The sequence below is a fragment of the Salvelinus alpinus genome, chromosome 9, assembly GCF_045679555.1.
Source record: "Salvelinus alpinus chromosome 9, SLU_Salpinus.1, whole genome shotgun sequence".
Taxonomy (NCBI): Eukaryota; Metazoa; Chordata; class Actinopteri; order Salmoniformes; family Salmonidae; genus Salvelinus; species Salvelinus alpinus.
Window position 1 is genome coordinate 18,643,582 of NC_092094.1, and position 19,016 is coordinate 18,662,597.

Below are 19,016 nucleotides of genomic sequence, written 5' to 3' on the forward strand. Positions count from 1 at the left end.
AAGTCATTTTTGTGGCACCTGACCACACGACTGAACAGTAGTTAAGGTGTGCGACAAAAATAGGACCTGTAGGACCTGCCTTGTTGATAGTGTTGTTAAGAAGGCAGAGCATCGCTTTATTATAGACAGACTTCTCCCCATCTTAGCTACTACTGCGTCAATATGTTTTGACTATGACAGTTTACAATCTAGGTTTACTCCAAGCAGTTTAGTCATCTCAACTTGCTCAATTTCCACATGACTTATTACAAGATTTAGTTGAGGTTTAGGGTTTAGTGAGTGTTTTGCTCCAAATACAATGCTTTTAGTTTTATAAATATTTAGGGCTAACTTACTCCTTGCCACCCACTCTGAAACGAACTGCAGCTCTTTGTTGAGTGTTGCAGTCATTTCAGTCGCTGCAGTAGCTGACGTGTATAGTGTAGAGTCATCCGCATACACATGGCTTTACTCAAAGTCAGTGGCATGTCGTTAGTAAAAATGTACTCAAGGTCCAAAAGGAATTTGGCTTCCGCTCTAGCCCGAAGACTCTTTTACAAGTAACAGTCACTGGCGAGGTCTGAAAACACTACCTGCCGCCCTAAAATGGAACATGCATTGGCCGGGAATCGAACCCGGGCCTCCCGCGTGGCAGGCGAGAATTCTACCACTGAACCACCAATGCTTTGACAGAGATTTAGAGGGGGTTCCCGCTCTCAAACAATACGAGTCGATGGAGTGACTAAACGAAAGAGAAGAATACCACTATCAGGGAACAAGGAATTTCTCAAACTCCGTTGGGCCGTTTTACCCTTCAAACTTCTTCCTCCTCATTCCAGCCTATGTTGCCAACTATGTTTCAGCGATCTGTCACTAAAGTTGCTAGATTCCATCTTACCCCCTCCCCTTGTGCTTCTCTGCCTCTGTGCGCCGTTACTGTAGCTTCTCCCACTCTCGTTTGCAGAATTTAGTGTGAAAAATGTTGCTAGATTCCATCTTACCCCCTCCCCTTGTGCTTCTCTGCCTGTGTGCGCAGTTGCTGTGACTGTTGCAGGGACTGTGAAGAGACCTCTTGTGGCTTGTCTTGTGGGGTATGTATGCGTGTCCGAGCTGTGTGCTAGTAGTTTAGACAGACAGCTCGGTGCGTTCGACATGTCAATACCTCTCATAAATAAAACTAGTGACGAAGTCAATCTCTCCTCCACTTTCAGCCAGGAGAGATTGACATGCATATTATTAACATTAGCTCTCTGTGTACATCCAAGGGCCAGCCGTGCTGCCCTGTTCTGAGCCAATTGCAATTTTCCTAAGTCATTTTTGTGGCACCTGACCACACGACTGAACAGTAGTTAAGGTGTGCGACAAAAATAGGACCTGTAGGACCTGCCTTGTTGATAGTGTTGTTAAGAAGGCAGAGCATCGCTTTATTATAGACAGACTTCTCCCCATCTTAGCTACTACTGCGTCAATATGTTTTGACTATGACAGTTTACAATCTAGGGTTACTCCAAGCAGTTTAGTCATCTCAACTTGCTCAATTTCCACATGACTTATTACAAGATTTAGTTGAGGTTTAGGGTTTAGTGAGTGTTTTGCTCCAAATACAATGCTTTTAGTTTTATAAATATTTAGGGCTAACTTACTCCTTGCCACCCACTCTGAAACGAACTGCAGCTCTTTGTTGAGTGTTGCAGTCATTTCAGTCGCTGCAGTAGCTGACGTGTATAGTGTAGAGTCATCCGCATACACATGGCTTTACTCAAAGTCAGTGGCATGTCGTTAGTAAAAATGTACTCAAGGTCCAAAAGGAATTTGGCTTCCGCTCTAGCCCGAAGACTCTTTTACAAGTAACAGTCACTGGCGAGGTCTGAAAACACTACCTGCCGCCCTAAAATGGAACATGCATTGGCCGGGAATCGAACCCGGGCCTCCCGCGTGGCAGGCGAGAATTCTACCACTGAACCACCAATGCTTTGACAGAGATTTAGAGGGGGTTCCCGCTCTCAAACAATACGAGTCGATGGAGTGACTAAACGAAAGAGAAGAATACCACTATCAGGGAACAAGGAATTTCTCAAACTCCGTTGGGCCGTTTTACCCTTCAAACTTCTTCCTCCTCATTCCAGCCTATGTTGCCAACTATGTTTCAGCGATCTGTCACTAAAGTTGCTAGATTCCATCTTACCCCCTCCCCTTGTGCTTCTCTGCCTCTGTGCGCCGTTACTGTAGCTTCTCCCACTCTCGTTTGCAGAATTTAGTGTGAAAAATGTTGCTAGATTCCATCTTACCCCCTCCCCTTGTGCTTCTCTGCCTGTGTGCGCAGTTGCTGTGACTGTTGCAGGGACTGTGAAGAGACCTCTTGTGGCTTGTCTTGTGGGGTATGTATGCGTGTCCGAGCTGTGTGCTAGTAGTTTAGACAGACAGCTCGGTGCGTTCGACATGTCAATACCTCTCATAAATAAAACTAGTGACGAAGTCAATCTCTCCTCCACTTTCAGCCAGGAGAGATTGACATGCATATTATTAACATTAGCTCTCTGTGTACATCCAAGGGCCAGCCGTGCTGCCCTGTTCTGAGCCAATTGCAATTTTCCTAAGTCATTTTTGTGGCACCTGACCACACGACTGAACAGTAGTTAAGGTGTGCGACAAAAATAGGACCTGTAGGACCTGCCTTGTTGATAGTGTTGTTAAGAAGGCAGAGCATCGCTTTATTATAGACAGACTTCTCCCCATCTTAGCTACTACTGCGTCAATATGTTTTGACTATGACAGTTTACAATCTAGGGTTACTCCAAGCAGTTTAGTCATCTCAACTTGCTCAATTTCCACATGACTTATTACAAGATTTAGTTGAGGTTTAGGGTTTAGTGAGTGTTTTGCTCCAAATACAATGCTTTTAGTTTTATAAATATTTAGGGCTAACTTACTCCTTGCCACCCACTCTGAAACGAACTGCAGCTCTTTGTTGAGTGTTGCAGTCATTTCAGTCGCTGCAGTAGCTGACGTGTATAGTGTAGAGTCATCCGCATACACATGGCTTTACTCAAAGTCAGTGGCATGTCGTTAGTAAAAATGTACTCAAGGTCCAAAAGGAATTTGGCTTCCGCTCTAGCCCGAAGACTCTTTTACAAGTAACAGTCACTGGCGAGGTCTGAAAACACTACCTGCCGCCCTAAAATGGAACATGCATTGGCCGGGAATCGAACCCGGGCCTCCCGCGTGGCAGGCGAGAATTCTACCACTGAACCACCAATGCTTTGACAGAGATTTAGAGGGGGTTCCCGCTCTCAAACAATACGAGTCGATGGAGTGACTAAACGAAAGAGAAGAATACCACTATCAGGGAACAAGGAATTTCTCAAACTCCGTTGGGCCGTTTTACCCTTCAAACTTCTTCCTCCTCATTCCAGCCTATGTTGCCAACTATGTTTCAGCGATCTGTCACTAAAGTTGCTAGATTCCATCTTACCCCCTCCCCTTGTGCTTCTCTGCCTCTGTGCGCCGTTACTGTAGCTTCTCCCACTCTCGTTTGCAGAATTTAGTGTGAAAAATGTTGCTAGATTCCATCTTACCCCCTCCCCTTGTGCTTCTCTGCCTGTGTGCGCAGTTGCTGTGACTGTTGCAGGGACTGTGAAGAGACCTCTTGTGGCTTGTCTTGTGGGGTATGTATGCGTGTCCGAGCTGTGTGCTAGTAGTTTAGACAGACAGCTCGGTGCGTTCGACATGTCAATACCTCTCATAAATAAAACTAGTGACGAAGTCAATCTCTCCTCCACTTTCAGCCAGGAGAGATTGACATGCATATTATTAACATTAGCTCTCTGTGTACATCCAAGGGCCAGCCGTGCTGCCCTGTTCTGAGCCAATTGCAATTTTCCTAAGTCATTTTTGTGGCACCTGACCACACGACTGAACAGTAGTTAAGGTGTGCGACAAAAATAGGACCTGTAGGACCTGCCTTGTTGATAGTGTTGTTAAGAAGGCAGAGCATCGCTTTATTATAGACAGACTTCTCCCCATCTTAGCTACTACTGCGTCAATATGTTTTGACTATGACAGTTTACAATCTAGGGTTACTCCAAGCAGTTTAGTCATCTCAACTTGCTCAATTTCCACATGACTTATTACAAGATTTAGTTGAGGTTTAGGGTTTAGTGAGTGTTTTGCTCCAAATACAATGCTTTTAGTTTTATAAATATTTAGGGCTAACTTACTCCTTGCCACCCACTCTGAAACGAACTGCAGCTCTTTGTTGAGTGTTGCAGTCATTTCAGTCGCTGCAGTAGCTGACGTGTATAGTGTAGAGTCATCCGCATACACATGGCTTTACTCAAAGTCAGTGGCATGTCGTTAGTAAAAATGTACTCAAGGTCCAAAAGGAATTTGGCTTCCGCTCTAGCCCGAAGACTCTTTTACAAGTAACAGTCACTGGCGAGGTCTGAAAACACTACCTGCCGCCCTAAAATGGAACATGCATTGGCCGGGAATCGAACCCGGGCCTCCCGCGTGGCAGGCGAGAATTCTACCACTGAACCACCAATGCTTTGACAGAGATTTAGAGGGGGTTCCCGCTCTCAAACAATACGAGTCGATGGAGTGACTAAACGAAAGAGAAGAATACCACTATCAGGGAACAAGGAATTTCTCAAACTCCGTTGGGCCGTTTTACCCTTCAAACTTCTTCCTCCTCATTCCAGCCTATGTTGCCAACTATGTTTCAGCGATCTGTCACTAAAGTTGCTAGATTCCATCTTACCCCCTCCCCTTGTGCTTCTCTGCCTCTGTGCGCCGTTACTGTAGCTTCTCCCACTCTCGTTTGCAGAATTTAGTGTGAAAAATGTTGCTAGATTCCATCTTACCCCCTCCCCTTGTGCTTCTCTGCCTGTGTGCGCAGTTGCTGTGACTGTTGCAGGGACTGTGAAGAGACCTCTTGTGGCTTGTCTTGTGGGGTATGTATGCGTGTCCGAGCTGTGTGCTAGTAGTTTAGACAGACAGCTCGGTGCGTTCGACATGTCAATACCTCTCATAAATAAAACTAGTGACGAAGTCAATCTCTCCTCCACTTTCAGCCAGGAGAGATTGACATGCATATTATTAACATTAGCTCTCTGTGTACATCCAAGGGCCAGCCGTGCTGCCCTGTTCTGAGCCAATTGCAATTTTCCTAAGTCATTTTTGTGGCACCTGACCACACGACTGAACAGTAGTTAAGGTGTGCGACAAAAATAGGACCTGTAGGACCTGCCTTGTTGATAGTGTTGTTAAGAAGGCAGAGCATCGCTTTATTATAGACAGACTTCTCCCCATCTTAGCTACTACTGCGTCAATATGTTTTGACTATGACAGTTTACAATCTAGGGTTACTCCAAGCAGTTTAGTCATCTCAACTTGCTCAATTTCCACATGACTTATTACAAGATTTAGTTGAGGTTTAGGGTTTAGTGAGTGTTTTGCTCCAAATACAATGCTTTTAGTTTTATAAATATTTAGGGCTAACTTACTCCTTGCCACCCACTCTGAAACGAACTGCAGCTCTTTGTTGAGTGTTGCAGTCATTTCAGTCGCTGCAGTAGCTGACGTGTATAGTGTAGAGTCATCCGCATACACATGGCTTTACTCAAAGTCAGTGGCATGTCGTTAGTAAAAATGTACTCAAGGTCCAAAAGGAATTTGGCTTCCGCTCTAGCCCGAAGACTCTTTTACAAGTAACAGTCACTGGCGAGGTCTGAAAACACTACCTGCCGCCCTAAAATGGAACATGCATTGGCCGGGAATCGAACCCGGGCCTCCCGCGTGGCAGGCGAGAATTCTACCACTGAACCACCAATGCTTTGACAGAGATTTAGAGGGGGTTCCCGCTCTCAAACAATACGAGTCGATGGAGTGACTAAACGAAAGAGAAGAATACCACTATCAGGGAACAAGGAATTTCTCAAACTCCGTTGGGCCGTTTTACCCTTCAAACTTCTTCCTCCTCATTCCAGCCTATGTTGCCAACTATGTTTCAGCGATCTGTCACTAAAGTTGCTAGATTCCATCTTACCCCCTCCCCTTGTGCTTCTCTGCCTCTGTGCGCCGTTACTGTAGCTTCTCCCACTCTCGTTTGCAGAATTTAGTGTGAAAAATGTTGCTAGATTCCATCTTACCCCCTCCCCTTGTGCTTCTCTGCCTGTGTGCGCAGTTGCTGTGACTGTTGCAGGGACTGTGAAGAGACCTCTTGTGGCTTGTCTTGTGGGGTATGTATGCGTGTCCGAGCTGTGTGCTAGTAGTTTAGACAGACAGCTCGGTGCGTTCGACATGTCAATACCTCTCATAAATAAAACTAGTGACGAAGTCAATCTCTCCTCCACTTTCAGCCAGGAGAGATTGACATGCATATTATTAACATTAGCTCTCTGTGTACATCCAAGGGCCAGCCGTGCTGCCCTGTTCTGAGCCAATTGCAATTTTCCTAAGTCATTTTTGTGGCACCTGACCACACGACTGAACAGTAGTTAAGGTGTGCGACAAAAATAGGACCTGTAGGACCTGCCTTGTTGATAGTGTTGTTAAGAAGGCAGAGCATCGCTTTATTATAGACAGACTTCTCCCCATCTTAGCTACTACTGCGTCAATATGTTTTGACTATGACAGTTTACAATCTAGGGTTACTCCAAGCAGTTTAGTCATCTCAACTTGCTCAATTTCCACATGACTTATTACAAGATTTAGTTGAGGTTTAGGGTTTAGTGAGTGTTTTGCTCCAAATACAATGCTTTTAGTTTTATAAATATTTAGGGCTAACTTACTCCTTGCCACCCACTCTGAAACGAACTGCAGCTCTTTGTTGAGTGTTGCAGTCATTTCAGTCGCTGCAGTAGCTGACGTGTATAGTGTAGAGTCATCCGCATACACATGGCTTTACTCAAAGTCAGTGGCATGTCGTTAGTAAAAATGTACTCAAGGTCCAAAAGGAATTTGGCTTCCGCTCTAGCCCGAAGACTCTTTTACAAGTAACAGTCACTGGCGAGGTCTGAAAACACTACCTGCCGCCCTAAAATGGAACATGCATTGGCCGGGAATCGAACCCGGGCCTCCCGCGTGGCAGGCGAGAATTCTACCACTGAACCACCAATGCTTTGACAGAGATTTAGAGGGGGTTCCCGCTCTCAAACAATACGAGTCGATGGAGTGACTAAACGAAAGAGAAGAATACCACTATCAGGGAACAAGGAATTTCTCAAACTCCGTTGGGCCGTTTTACCCTTCAAACTTCTTCCTCCTCATTCCAGCCTATGTTGCCAACTATGTTTCAGCGATCTGTCACTAAAGTTGCTAGATTCCATCTTACCCCCTCCCCTTGTGCTTCTCTGCCTCTGTGCGCCGTTACTGTAGCTTCTCCCACTCTCGTTTGCAGAATTTAGTGTGAAAAATGTTGCTAGATTCCATCTTACCCCCTCCCCTTGTGCTTCTCTGCCTGTGTGCGCAGTTGCTGTGACTGTTGCAGGGACTGTGAAGAGACCTCTTGTGGCTTGTCTTGTGGGGTATGTATGCGTGTCCGAGCTGTGTGCTAGTAGTTTAGACAGACAGCTCGGTGCGTTCGACATGTCAATACCTCTCATAAATAAAACTAGTGACGAAGTCAATCTCTCCTCCACTTTCAGCCAGGAGAGATTGACATGCATATTATTAACATTAGCTCTCTGTGTACATCCAAGGGCCAGCCGTGCTGCCCTGTTCTGAGCCAATTGCAATTTTCCTAAGTCATTTTTGTGGCACCTGACCACACGACTGAACAGTAGTTAAGGTGTGCGACAAAAATAGGACCTGTAGGACCTGCCTTGTTGATAGTGTTGTTAAGAAGGCAGAGCATCGCTTTATTATAGACAGACTTCTCCCCATCTTAGCTACTACTGCGTCAATATGTTTTGACTATGACAGTTTACAATCTAGGGTTACTCCAAGCAGTTTAGTCATCTCAACTTGCTCAATTTCCACATGACTTATTACAAGATTTAGTTGAGGTTTAGGGTTTAGTGAGTGTTTTGCTCCAAATACAATGCTTTTAGTTTTATAAATATTTAGGGCTAACTTACTCCTTGCCACCCACTCTGAAACGAACTGCAGCTCTTTGTTGAGTGTTGCAGTCATTTCAGTCGCTGCAGTAGCTGACGTGTATAGTGTAGAGTCATCCGCATACACATGGCTTTACTCAAAGTCAGTGGCATGTCGTTAGTAAAAATGTACTCAAGGTCCAAAAGGAATTTGGCTTCCGCTCTAGCCCGAAGACTCTTTTACAAGTAACAGTCACTGGCGAGGTCTGAAAACACTACCTGCCGCCCTAAAATGGAACATGCATTGGCCGGGAATCGAACCCGGGCCTCCCGCGTGGCAGGCGAGAATTCTACCACTGAACCACCAATGCTTTGACAGAGATTTAGAGGGGGTTCCCGCTCTCAAACAATACGAGTCGATGGAGTGACTAAACGAAAGAGAAGAATACCACTATCAGGGAACAAGGAATTTCTCAAACTCCGTTGGGCCGTTTTACCCTTCAAACTTCTTCCTCCTCATTCCAGCCTATGTTGCCAACTATGTTTCAGCGATCTGTCACTAAAGTTGCTAGATTCCATCTTACCCCCTCCCCTTGTGCTTCTCTGCCTCTGTGCGCCGTTACTGTAGCTTCTCCCACTCTCGTTTGCAGAATTTAGTGTGAAAAATGTTGCTAGATTCCATCTTACCCCCTCCCCTTGTGCTTCTCTGCCTGTGTGCGCAGTTGCTGTGACTGTTGCAGGGACTGTGAAGAGACCTCTTGTGGCTTGTCTTGTGGGGTATGTATGCGTGTCCGAGCTGTGTGCTAGTAGTTTAGACAGACAGCTCGGTGCGTTCGACATGTCAATACCTCTCATAAATAAAACTAGTGACGAAGTCAATCTCTCCTCCACTTTCAGCCAGGAGAGATTGACATGCATATTATTAACATTAGCTCTCTGTGTACATCCAAGGGCCAGCCGTGCTGCCCTGTTCTGAGCCAATTGCAATTTTCCTAAGTCATTTTTGTGGCACCTGACCACACGACTGAACAGTAGTTAAGGTGTGCGACAAAAATAGGACCTGTAGGACCTGCCTTGTTGATAGTGTTGTTAAGAAGGCAGAGCATCGCTTTATTATAGACAGACTTCTCCCCATCTTAGCTACTACTGCGTCAATATGTTTTGACTATGACAGTTTACAATCTAGGGTTACTCCAAGCAGTTTAGTCATCTCAACTTGCTCAATTTCCACATGACTTATTACAAGATTTAGTTGAGGTTTAGGGTTTAGTGAGTGTTTTGCTCCAAATACAATGCTTTTAGTTTTATAAATATTTAGGGCTAACTTACTCCTTGCCACCCACTCTGAAACGAACTGCAGCTCTTTGTTGAGTGTTGCAGTCATTTCAGTCGCTGCAGTAGCTGACGTGTATAGTGTAGAGTCATCCGCATACACATGGCTTTACTCAAAGTCAGTGGCATGTCGTTAGTAAAAATGTACTCAAGGTCCAAAAGGAATTTGGCTTCCGCTCTAGCCCGAAGACTCTTTTACAAGTAACAGTCACTGGCGAGGTCTGAAAACACTACCTGCCGCCCTAAAATGGAACATGCATTGGCCGGGAATCGAACCCGGGCCTCCCGCGTGGCAGGCGAGAATTCTACCACTGAACCACCAATGCTTTGACAGAGATTTAGAGGGGGTTCCCGCTCTCAAACAATACGAGTCGATGGAGTGACTAAACGAAAGAGAAGAATACCACTATCAGGGAACAAGGAATTTCTCAAACTCCGTTGGGCCGTTTTACCCTTCAAACTTCTTCCTCCTCATTCCAGCCTATGTTGCCAACTATGTTTCAGCGATCTGTCACTAAAGTTGCTAGATTCCATCTTACCCCCTCCCCTTGTGCTTCTCTGCCTCTGTGCGCCGTTACTGTAGCTTCTCCCACTCTCGTTTGCAGAATTTAGTGTGAAAAATGTTGCTAGATTCCATCTTACCCCCTCCCCTTGTGCTTCTCTGCCTGTGTGCGCAGTTGCTGTGACTGTTGCAGGGACTGTGAAGAGACCTCTTGTGGCTTGTCTTGTGGGGTATGTATGCGTGTCCGAGCTGTGTGCTAGTAGTTTAGACAGACAGCTCGGTGCGTTCGACATGTCAATACCTCTCATAAATAAAACTAGTGACGAAGTCAATCTCTCCTCCACTTTCAGCCAGGAGAGATTGACATGCATATTATTAACATTAGCTCTCTGTGTACATCCAAGGGCCAGCCGTGCTGCCCTGTTCTGAGCCAATTGCAATTTTCCTAAGTCATTTTTGTGGCACCTGACCACACGACTGAACAGTAGTTAAGGTGTGCGACAAAAATAGGACCTGTAGGACCTGCCTTGTTGATAGTGTTGTTAAGAAGGCAGAGCATCGCTTTATTATAGACAGACTTCTCCCCATCTTAGCTACTACTGCGTCAATATGTTTTGACTATGACAGTTTACAATCTAGGGTTACTCCAAGCAGTTTAGTCATCTCAACTTGCTCAATTTCCACATGACTTATTACAAGATTTAGTTGAGGTTTAGGGTTTAGTGAGTGTTTTGCTCCAAATACAATGCTTTTAGTTTTATAAATATTTAGGGCTAACTTACTCCTTGCCACCCACTCTGAAACGAACTGCAGCTCTTTGTTGAGTGTTGCAGTCATTTCAGTCGCTGCAGTAGCTGACGTGTATAGTGTAGAGTCATCCGCATACACATGGCTTTACTCAAAGTCAGTGGCATGTCGTTAGTAAAAATGTACTCAAGGTCCAAAAGGAATTTGGCTTCCGCTCTAGCCCGAAGACTCTTTTACAAGTAACAGTCACTGGCGAGGTCTGAAAACACTACCTGCCGCCCTAAAATGGAACATGCATTGGCCGGGAATCGAACCCGGGCCTCCCGCGTGGCAGGCGAGAATTCTACCACTGAACCACCAATGCTTTGACAGAGATTTAGAGGGGGTTCCCGCTCTCAAACAATACGAGTCGATGGAGTGACTAAACGAAAGAGAAGAATACCACTATCAGGGAACAAGGAATTTCTCAAACTCCGTTGGGCCGTTTTACCCTTCAAACTTCTTCCTCCTCATTCCAGCCTATGTTGCCAACTATGTTTCAGCGATCTGTCACTAAAGTTGCTAGATTCCATCTTACCCCCTCCCCTTGTGCTTCTCTGCCTCTGTGCGCCGTTACTGTAGCTTCTCCCACTCTCGTTTGCAGAATTTAGTGTGAAAAATGTTGCTAGATTCCATCTTACCCCCTCCCCTTGTGCTTCTCTGCCTGTGTGCGCAGTTGCTGTGACTGTTGCAGGGACTGTGAAGAGACCTCTTGTGGCTTGTCTTGTGGGGTATGTATGCGTGTCCGAGCTGTGTGCTAGTAGTTTAGACAGACAGCTCGGTGCGTTCGACATGTCAATACCTCTCATAAATAAAACTAGTGACGAAGTCAATCTCTCCTCCACTTTCAGCCAGGAGAGATTGACATGCATATTATTAACATTAGCTCTCTGTGTACATCCAAGGGCCAGCCGTGCTGCCCTGTTCTGAGCCAATTGCAATTTTCCTAAGTCATTTTTGTGGCACCTGACCACACGACTGAACAGTAGTTAAGGTGTGCGACAAAAATAGGACCTGTAGGACCTGCCTTGTTGATAGTGTTGTTAAGAAGGCAGAGCATCGCTTTATTATAGACAGACTTCTCCCCATCTTAGCTACTACTGCGTCAATATGTTTTGACTATGACAGTTTACAATCTAGGGTTACTCCAAGCAGTTTAGTCATCTCAACTTGCTCAATTTCCACATGACTTATTACAAGATTTAGTTGAGGTTTAGGGTTTAGTGAGTGTTTTGCTCCAAATACAATGCTTTTAGTTTTATAAATATTTAGGGCTAACTTACTCCTTGCCACCCACTCTGAAACGAACTGCAGCTCTTTGTTGAGTGTTGCAGTCATTTCAGTCGCTGCAGTAGCTGACGTGTATAGTGTAGAGTCATCCGCATACACATGGCTTTACTCAAAGTCAGTGGCATGTCGTTAGTAAAAATGTACTCAAGGTCCAAAAGGAATTTGGCTTCCGCTCTAGCCCGAAGACTCTTTTACAAGTAACAGTCACTGGCGAGGTCTGAAAACACTACCTGCCGCCCTAAAATGGAACATGCATTGGCCGGGAATCGAACCCGGGCCTCCCGCGTGGCAGGCGAGAATTCTACCACTGAACCACCAATGCTTTGACAGAGATTTAGAGGGGGTTCCCGCTCTCAAACAATACGAGTCGATGGAGTGACTAAACGAAAGAGAAGAATACCACTATCAGGGAACAAGGAATTTCTCAAACTCCGTTGGGCCGTTTTACCCTTCAAACTTCTTCCTCCTCATTCCAGCCTATGTTGCCAACTATGTTTCAGCGATCTGTCACTAAAGTTGCTAGATTCCATCTTACCCCCTCCCCTTGTGCTTCTCTGCCTCTGTGCGCCGTTACTGTAGCTTCTCCCACTCTCGTTTGCAGAATTTAGTGTGAAAAATGTTGCTAGATTCCATCTTACCCCCTCCCCTTGTGCTTCTCTGCCTGTGTGCGCAGTTGCTGTGACTGTTGCAGGGACTGTGAAGAGACCTCTTGTGGCTTGTCTTGTGGGGTATGTATGCGTGTCCGAGCTGTGTGCTAGTAGTTTAGACAGACAGCTCGGTGCGTTCGACATGTCAATACCTCTCATAAATAAAACTAGTGACGAAGTCAATCTCTCCTCCACTTTCAGCCAGGAGAGATTGACATGCATATTATTAACATTAGCTCTCTGTGTACATCCAAGGGCCAGCCGTGCTGCCCTGTTCTGAGCCAATTGCAATTTTCCTAAGTCATTTTTGTGGCACCTGACCACACGACTGAACAGTAGTTAAGGTGTGCGACAAAAATAGGACCTGTAGGACCTGCCTTGTTGATAGTGTTGTTAAGAAGGCAGAGCATCGCTTTATTATAGACAGACTTCTCCCCATCTTAGCTACTACTGCGTCAATATGTTTTGACTATGACAGTTTACAATCTAGGGTTACTCCAAGCAGTTTAGTCATCTCAACTTGCTCAATTTCCACATGACTTATTACAAGATTTAGTTGAGGTTTAGGGTTTAGTGAGTGTTTTGCTCCAAATACAATGCTTTTAGTTTTATAAATATTTAGGGCTAACTTACTCCTTGCCACCCACTCTGAAACGAACTGCAGCTCTTTGTTGAGTGTTGCAGTCATTTCAGTCGCTGCAGTAGCTGACGTGTATAGTGTAGAGTCATCCGCATACACATGGCTTTACTCAAAGTCAGTGGCATGTCGTTAGTAAAAATGTACTCAAGGTCCAAAAGGAATTTGGCTTCCGCTCTAGCCCGAAGACTCTTTTACAAGTAACAGTCACTGGCGAGGTCTGAAAACACTACCTGCCGCCCTAAAATGGAACATGCATTGGCCGGGAATCGAACCCGGGCCTCCCGCGTGGCAGGCGAGAATTCTACCACTGAACCACCAATGCTTTGACAGAGATTTAGAGGGGGTTCCCGCTCTCAAACAATACGAGTCGATGGAGTGACTAAACGAAAGAGAAGAATACCACTATCAGGGAACAAGGAATTTCTCAAACTCCGTTGGGCCGTTTTACCCTTCAAACTTCTTCCTCCTCATTCCAGCCTATGTTGCCAACTATGTTTCAGCGATCTGTCACTAAAGTTGCTAGATTCCATCTTACCCCCTCCCCTTGTGCTTCTCTGCCTCTGTGCGCCGTTACTGTAGCTTCTCCCACTCTCGTTTGCAGAATTTAGTGTGAAAAATGTTGCTAGATTCCATCTTACCCCCTCCCCTTGTGCTTCTCTGCCTGTGTGCGCAGTTGCTGTGACTGTTGCAGGGACTGTGAAGAGACCTCTTGTGGCTTGTCTTGTGGGGTATGTATGCGTGTCCGAGCTGTGTGCTAGTAGTTTAGACAGACAGCTCGGTGCGTTCGACATGTCAATACCTCTCATAAATAAAACTAGTGACGAAGTCAATCTCTCCTCCACTTTCAGCCAGGAGAGATTGACATGCATATTATTAACATTAGCTCTCTGTGTACATCCAAGGGCCAGCCGTGCTGCCCTGTTCTGAGCCAATTGCAATTTTCCTAAGTCATTTTTGTGGCACCTGACCACACGACTGAACAGTAGTTAAGGTGTGCGACAAAAATAGGACCTGTAGGACCTGCCTTGTTGATAGTGTTGTTAAGAAGGCAGAGCATCGCTTTATTATAGACAGACTTCTCCCCATCTTAGCTACTACTGCGTCAATATGTTTTGACTATGACAGTTTACAATCTAGGGTTACTCCAAGCAGTTTAGTCATCTCAACTTGCTCAATTTCCACATGACTTATTACAAGATTTAGTTGAGGTTTAGGGTTTAGTGAGTGTTTTGCTCCAAATACAATGCTTTTAGTTTTATAAATATTTAGGGCTAACTTACTCCTTGCCACCCACTCTGAAACGAACTGCAGCTCTTTGTTGAGTGTTGCAGTCATTTCAGTCGCTGCAGTAGCTGACGTGTATAGTGTAGAGTCATCCGCATACACATGGCTTTACTCAAAGTCAGTGGCATGTCGTTAGTAAAAATGTACTCAAGGTCCAAAAGGAATTTGGCTTCCGCTCTAGCCCGAAGACTCCTTTACAAGTAACAGTCACTGGCGAGGTCTGAAAACACTACCTGCCGCCCTAAAATGGAACATGCATTGGCCGGGAATCGAACCCGGGCCTCCCGCGTGGCAGGCGAGAATTCTACCACTGAACCACCAATGCTTTGACAGAGATTTAGAGGGGGTTCCCGCTCTCAAACAATACGAGTCGATGGAGTGACTAAACGAAAGAGAAGAATACCACTATCAGGGAACAAGGAATTTCTCAAACTCCGTTGGGCCGTTTTACCCTTCAAACTTCTTCCTCCTCATTCCAGCCTATGTTGCCAACTATGTTTCAGCGATCTGTCACTAAAGTTGCTAGATTCCATCTTACCCCCTCCCCTTGTGCTTCTCTGCCTCTGTGCGCCGTTACTGTAGCTTCTCCCACTCTCGTTTGCAGAATTTAGTGTGAAAAATGTTGCTAGATTCCATCTTACCCCCTCCCCTTGTGCTTCTCTGCCTGTGTGCGCAGTTGCTGTGACTGTTGCAGGGACTGTGAAGAGACCTCTTGTGGCTTGTCTTGTGGGGTATGTATGCGTGTCCGAGCTGTGTGCTAGTAGTTTAGACAGACTAGTAGTTTAGACTAGTAGTTTAGACAGACAGCTCGGTGCGTTCGACATGTCAATACCTCTCATAAATAAAACTAGTGACGAAGTCAATAGTCAATACTCCACTTTCAGCCAGGAGAGATTGACATGCATATTATTAACATTAGCTCTCTGTGTACATCCAAGGGCCAGCCGTGCTGCCCTGTTCTGAGCCAATTGCAATTTTCCTAAGTCATTTTTGTGGCACCTGACCACACGACTGAACAGTAGTTAAGGTGTGCGACAAAAATAGGACCTGTAGGACCTGCCTTGTTGATAGTGTTGTTAAGAAGGCAGAGCATCGCTTTATTATAGACAGACTTCTCCCCATCTTAGCTACTACTGCGTCAATATGTTTTGACTATGACAGTTTACAATCTAGGGTTACTCCAAGCAGTTTAGTCATCTCAACTTGCTCAATTTCCACATGACTTATTACAAGATTTAGTTGAGGTTTAGGGTTTAGTGAGTGTTTTGCTCCAAATACAATGCTTTTAGTTTTATAAATATTTAGGGCTAACTTACTCCTTGCCACCCACTCTGAAACGAACTGCAGCTCTTTGTTGAGTGTTGCAGTCATTTCAGTCGCTGCAGTAGCTGACGTGTATAGTGTAGAGTCATCCGCATACACATGGCTTTACTCAAAGTCAGTGGCATGTCGTTAGTAAAAATGTACTCAAGGTCCAAAAGGAATTTGGCTTCCGCTCTAGCCCGAAGACTCTTTTACAAGTAACAGTCACTGGCGAGGTCTGAAAACACTACCTGCCGCCCTAAAATGGAACATGCATTGGCCGGGAATCGAACCCGGGCCTCCCGCGTGGCAGGCGAGAATTCTACCACTGAACCACCAATGCTTTGACAGAGATTTAGAGGGGGTTCCCGCTCTCAAACAATACGAGTCGATGGAGTGACTAAACGAAAGAGAAGAATACCACTATCAGGGAACAAGGAATTTCTCAAACTCCGTTGGGCCGTTTTACCCTTCAAACTTCTTCCTCCTCATTCCAGCCTATGTTGCCAACTATGTTTCAGCGATCTGTCACTAAAGTTGCTAGATTCCATCTTACCCCCTCCCCTTGTGCTTCTCTGCCTCTGTGCGCCGTTACTGTAGCTTCTCCCACTCTCGTTTGCAGAATTTAGTGTGAAAAATGTTGCTAGATTCCATCTTACCCCCTCCCCTTGTGCTTCTCTGCCTGTGTGCGCAGTTGCTGTGACTGTTGCAGGGACTGTGAAGAGACCTCTTGTGGCTTGTCTTGTGGGGTATGTATGCGTGTCCGAGCTGTGTGCTAGTAGTTTAGACAGACTAGTAGTTTAGACTAGTAGTTTAGACAGACAGCTCGGTGCGTTCGACATGTCAATACCTCTCATAAATAAAACTAGTGACGAAGTCAATAGTCAATACTCCACTTTCAGCCAGGAGAGATTGACATGCATATTATTAACATTAGCTCTCTGTGTACATCCAAGGGCCAGCCGTGCTGCCCTGTTCTGAGCCAATTGCAATTTTCCTAAGTCATTTTTGTGGCACCTGACCACACGACTGAACAGTAGTTAAGGTGTGCGACAAAAATAGGACCTGTAGGACCTGCCTTGTTGATAGTGTTGTTAAGAAGGCAGAGCATCGCTTTATTATAGACAGACTTCTCCCCATCTTAGCTACTACTGCGTCAATATGTTTTGACTATGACAGTTTACAATCTAGGGTTACTCCAAGCAGTTTAGTCATCTCAACTTGCTCAATTTCCACATGACTTATTACAAGATTTAGTTGAGGTTTAGGGTTTAGTGAGTGTTTTGCTCCAAATACAATGCTTTTAGTTTTATAAATATTTAGGGCTAACTTACTCCTTGCCACCCACTCTGAAACGAACTGCAGCTCTTTGTTGAGTGTTGCAGTCATTTCAGTCGCTGCAGTAGCTGACGTGTATAGTGTAGAGTCATCCGCATACACATGGCTTTACTCAAAGTCAGTGGCATGTCGTTAGTAAAAATGTACTCAAGGTCCAAAAGGAATTTGGCTTCCGCTCTAGCCCGAAGACTCTTTTACAAGTAACAGTCACTGGCGAGGTCTGAAAACACTACCTGCCGCCCTAAAATGGAACATGCATTGGCCGGGAATCGAACCCGGGCCTCCCGCGTGGCAGGCGAGAATTCTACCACTGAACCACCAATGCTTTGACAGAGATTTAGAGGGGGTTCCCGCTCTCAAACAATACGAGTCGATGGAGTGACTAAACGAAAGAGAAGAATACCACTATCAGGGAACAAGGAATTTCTCAAACTCCGTTGGGCCGTTTTACCCTTCAAACTTCTTCCTCCTCATTCCAGCCTATGTTGCCAACTATGTTTCAGCGATCTGTCACTAAAGTTGCTAGATTCCATCTTACCCCCTCCCCTTGTGCTTCTCTGCCTCTGTGCGCCGTTACTGTAGCTTCTCCCACTCTCGTTTGCAGAATTTAGTGTGAAAAATGTTGCTAGATTCCATCTTACCCCCTCCCCTTGTGCTTCTCTGCCTGTGTGCGCAGTTGCTGTGACTGTTGCAGGGACTGTGAAGAGACCTCTTGTGGCTTGTCTTGTGGGGTATGTATGCGTGTCCGAGCTGTGTGCTAGTAGTTTAGACAGACTAGTAGTTTAGACTAGTAGTTTAGACAGACAGCTCGGTGCGTTCGACATGTCAATACCTCTCATAAATAAAACTAGTGACGAAGTCAATAGTCAATACTCCACTTTCAGCCAGGAGAGATTGACATGCATATTATTAACATTAGCTCTCTGTGTACATCCAAGGGCCAGCCGTGCTGCCCTGTTCTGAGCCAATTGCAATTTTCCTAAGTCATTTTTGTGGCACCTGACCACACGACTGAACAGTAGTTAAGGTGTGCGACAAAAATAGGACCTGTAGGACCTGCCTTGTTGATAGTGTTGTTAAGAAGGCAGAGCATCGCTTTATTATAGACAGACTTCTCCCCATCTTAGCTACTACTGCGTCAATATGTTTTGACTATGACAGTTTACAATCTAGGGTTACTCCAAGCAGTTTAGTCATCTCAACTTGCTCAATTTCCACATGACTTATTACAAGATTTAGTTGAGGTTTAGGGTTTAGTGAGTGTTTTGCTCCAAATACAATGCTTTTAGTTTTATAAATATTTAGGGCTAACTTACTCCTTGCCACCCACTCTGAAACGAACTGCAGCTCTTTGTTGAGTGTTGCAGTCATTTCAGTCGCTGCAGTAGCTGACGTGTATAGTGTAGAGTCATCCGCATACACATGGCTTTACTCAAAGTCAGTGGCATGTCGTTAGTAAAAATGTACTCAAGGTCCAAAAGGAATTTGGCTTCCGCTCTAGCCCGAAGACTCCTTTACAAGTAACAGTCACTGGCGAGGTCTGAAAACACTACCTGCCGCCCTAAAATGGAACATGCATTGGCCGGGAATCGAACCCGGGCCTCCCGCGTGGCAGGCGAGAATTCTACCACTGAACCACCAATGCTTTGACAAAGATTTAGAGGGGGTTCCCGCTCTCAAACAATACGAGTCGATGGAGTGACTAAACGAAAGAGAAGAATACCACTATCAGGGAACAAGGAATTTCTCAAACTCCGTTGGGCCGTTTTACCCTTCAAACTTCTTCCTCCTCATTCCAGCCTATGTTGCCAACTATGTTTCAGCGATCTGTCACTAAAGTTGCTAGATTCCATCTTACCCCCTCCCCTTGTGCTTCTCTG

General features: G+C 45.4%; 15 non-coding genes across 15 annotated transcripts; all 15 read right to left on the reverse strand.

Annotated features, from left to right (window-relative positions):
• Positions 1-593: 593 nt before the first annotated feature.
• trnag-gcc (transfer RNA glycine (anticodon GCC)) lies at positions 594-664 on the reverse strand. Its single transcript has one exon. It is a non-coding gene; the product is annotated as a tRNA-Gly (tRNA).
• Positions 665-1,880: 1,216 nt separating this feature from the next.
• Positions 1,881-1,951, reverse strand: trnag-gcc (transfer RNA glycine (anticodon GCC)). The gene has a single exon. It is a non-coding gene; the product is annotated as a tRNA-Gly (tRNA).
• A 1,216-nt stretch (positions 1,952-3,167) lies between these two features.
• Positions 3,168-3,238, reverse strand: trnag-gcc (transfer RNA glycine (anticodon GCC)). Its single transcript has one exon. It is a non-coding gene; the product is annotated as a tRNA-Gly (tRNA).
• A 1,216-nt stretch (positions 3,239-4,454) lies between these two features.
• trnag-gcc (transfer RNA glycine (anticodon GCC)) lies at positions 4,455-4,525 on the reverse strand. Its single transcript has one exon. It is a non-coding gene; the product is annotated as a tRNA-Gly (tRNA).
• Positions 4,526-5,741: 1,216 nt separating this feature from the next.
• On the reverse strand, positions 5,742-5,812 carry trnag-gcc (transfer RNA glycine (anticodon GCC)). The gene has a single exon. It is a non-coding gene; the product is annotated as a tRNA-Gly (tRNA).
• Positions 5,813-7,028: 1,216 nt separating this feature from the next.
• On the reverse strand, positions 7,029-7,099 carry trnag-gcc (transfer RNA glycine (anticodon GCC)). The gene has a single exon. It is a non-coding gene; the product is annotated as a tRNA-Gly (tRNA).
• A 1,216-nt stretch (positions 7,100-8,315) lies between these two features.
• trnag-gcc (transfer RNA glycine (anticodon GCC)) lies at positions 8,316-8,386 on the reverse strand. The gene has a single exon. It is a non-coding gene; the product is annotated as a tRNA-Gly (tRNA).
• Positions 8,387-9,602: 1,216 nt separating this feature from the next.
• Positions 9,603-9,673, reverse strand: trnag-gcc (transfer RNA glycine (anticodon GCC)). Its single transcript has one exon. It is a non-coding gene; the product is annotated as a tRNA-Gly (tRNA).
• A 1,216-nt stretch (positions 9,674-10,889) lies between these two features.
• Positions 10,890-10,960, reverse strand: trnag-gcc (transfer RNA glycine (anticodon GCC)). Its single transcript has one exon. It is a non-coding gene; the product is annotated as a tRNA-Gly (tRNA).
• Positions 10,961-12,176: 1,216 nt separating this feature from the next.
• trnag-gcc (transfer RNA glycine (anticodon GCC)) lies at positions 12,177-12,247 on the reverse strand. Its single transcript has one exon. It is a non-coding gene; the product is annotated as a tRNA-Gly (tRNA).
• A 1,216-nt stretch (positions 12,248-13,463) lies between these two features.
• trnag-gcc (transfer RNA glycine (anticodon GCC)) lies at positions 13,464-13,534 on the reverse strand. Its single transcript has one exon. It is a non-coding gene; the product is annotated as a tRNA-Gly (tRNA).
• A 1,216-nt stretch (positions 13,535-14,750) lies between these two features.
• Positions 14,751-14,821, reverse strand: trnag-gcc (transfer RNA glycine (anticodon GCC)). Its single transcript has one exon. It is a non-coding gene; the product is annotated as a tRNA-Gly (tRNA).
• A 1,249-nt stretch (positions 14,822-16,070) lies between these two features.
• Positions 16,071-16,141, reverse strand: trnag-gcc (transfer RNA glycine (anticodon GCC)). Its single transcript has one exon. It is a non-coding gene; the product is annotated as a tRNA-Gly (tRNA).
• Positions 16,142-17,390: 1,249 nt separating this feature from the next.
• On the reverse strand, positions 17,391-17,461 carry trnag-gcc (transfer RNA glycine (anticodon GCC)). The gene has a single exon. It is a non-coding gene; the product is annotated as a tRNA-Gly (tRNA).
• Positions 17,462-18,710: 1,249 nt separating this feature from the next.
• On the reverse strand, positions 18,711-18,781 carry trnag-gcc (transfer RNA glycine (anticodon GCC)). Its single transcript has one exon. It is a non-coding gene; the product is annotated as a tRNA-Gly (tRNA).
• Between the last annotated feature and the right edge of the window lie 235 nt (positions 18,782-19,016).